Source organism: Propithecus coquereli, unplaced genomic scaffold (assembly GCF_000956105.1).
Source record: "Propithecus coquereli isolate 6110/MARCELLA unplaced genomic scaffold, Pcoq_1.0 Scaffold3, whole genome shotgun sequence".
Classification (NCBI taxonomy): Eukaryota; Metazoa; Chordata; class Mammalia; order Primates; family Indriidae; genus Propithecus; species Propithecus coquereli.
This window is the reverse complement of record NW_012148618.1, coordinates 1,798,979-1,800,140: the sequence shown is the minus strand read 5'-3', so window position 1 is coordinate 1,800,140 and position 1,162 is coordinate 1,798,979.

Sequence of the window (1,162 nt, the reverse complement as noted above, 5' to 3'; positions counted from 1 at the left end):
GAGCAGGGGGAAGGGGGGAGGACGGGACGGGTATATGCACACACAAAGAGTGTGATGCACACCATCTGGGGGATGGACACGCTTGAAGCTTGGACTTGGGGAGAGGCAAGGGCAACATACATAACCTAAACATCTGTACCCCCATAATATGCTGAAATAAAAAAAAGAATAAAAAATAAAATGTCTTGATAGTTTTGCCTTATTTACGGAAATTACCTCACCTAGACAATCTGTAAAATGTGGAGAATATTTTTTTTTTGTTTTGTTTTGCTTTGGACATTTGGTCAAGCAGTAGAAAAGACAAATTAGGAAGTGTTGAGTCAGATATTTCTGGAAACCAAGTTAGTTCCAGGCTGCATATTAGGCATCCTGGATACCTGTAGATTGGTACCAATTTACTGAGTATTCATGGGTGAGGTTTCACTTGTCCATGGCCTTTGAATCCCTGATGTGTATTGTAGTGATTATTATAGCGGCTACCCAAACTGATGTCATGCTAATTGCCAAAGAGTTGGAATTCTTCCATATTTGGAGGCTGTTGCATTTATTGTCCATTTATTAAATTGCTAAATGAGTCAGACTAATAACAGGAAATGCATTGAAATAGAAAACTTTAAGTAATACCCCTGAGTATTCATTGATGGCAAGTTCAATTATGGTCATGTGATGATCACTTCAAAATCCTGTCAGATTGATAAAAATCCCAAAGATGTCAAGCCTTGTGCTTTGTAATTTTACACACTAGACCTCTGTAATCAGGTATAAGAGGAGAATTGAATCATTAGAGGAGGTACAGAATAGATGGTAAGTTGGGAAATTTATTTTAAACAAGTGAGGTAAGTAGTTTTTATCTATAAACATATTACTGATTATACACTGAAGAATATTGCTTTAAATTTTAAAAGAGAGCTAAAGTTTAGTAGAACTAGTGGGTTGATTGATTTGATTGATAACACTGAGTTTTGCTATCCTCTTGCTGCCTCACTGTTATAAAGCGTTGATGATTATTGTTACTTATTTAAGGTGGGTGTTGAGGGAGGAAGAGAGGAGATGACAGGCTCTTCAAGCAAAGTTTGTCTCCTAAAAGTGATAAATGAATGGTGGTCTTCCCATATATACCTAAATTTCACCACATTCCCATCTTTCAGGTCATTGCAAAGAA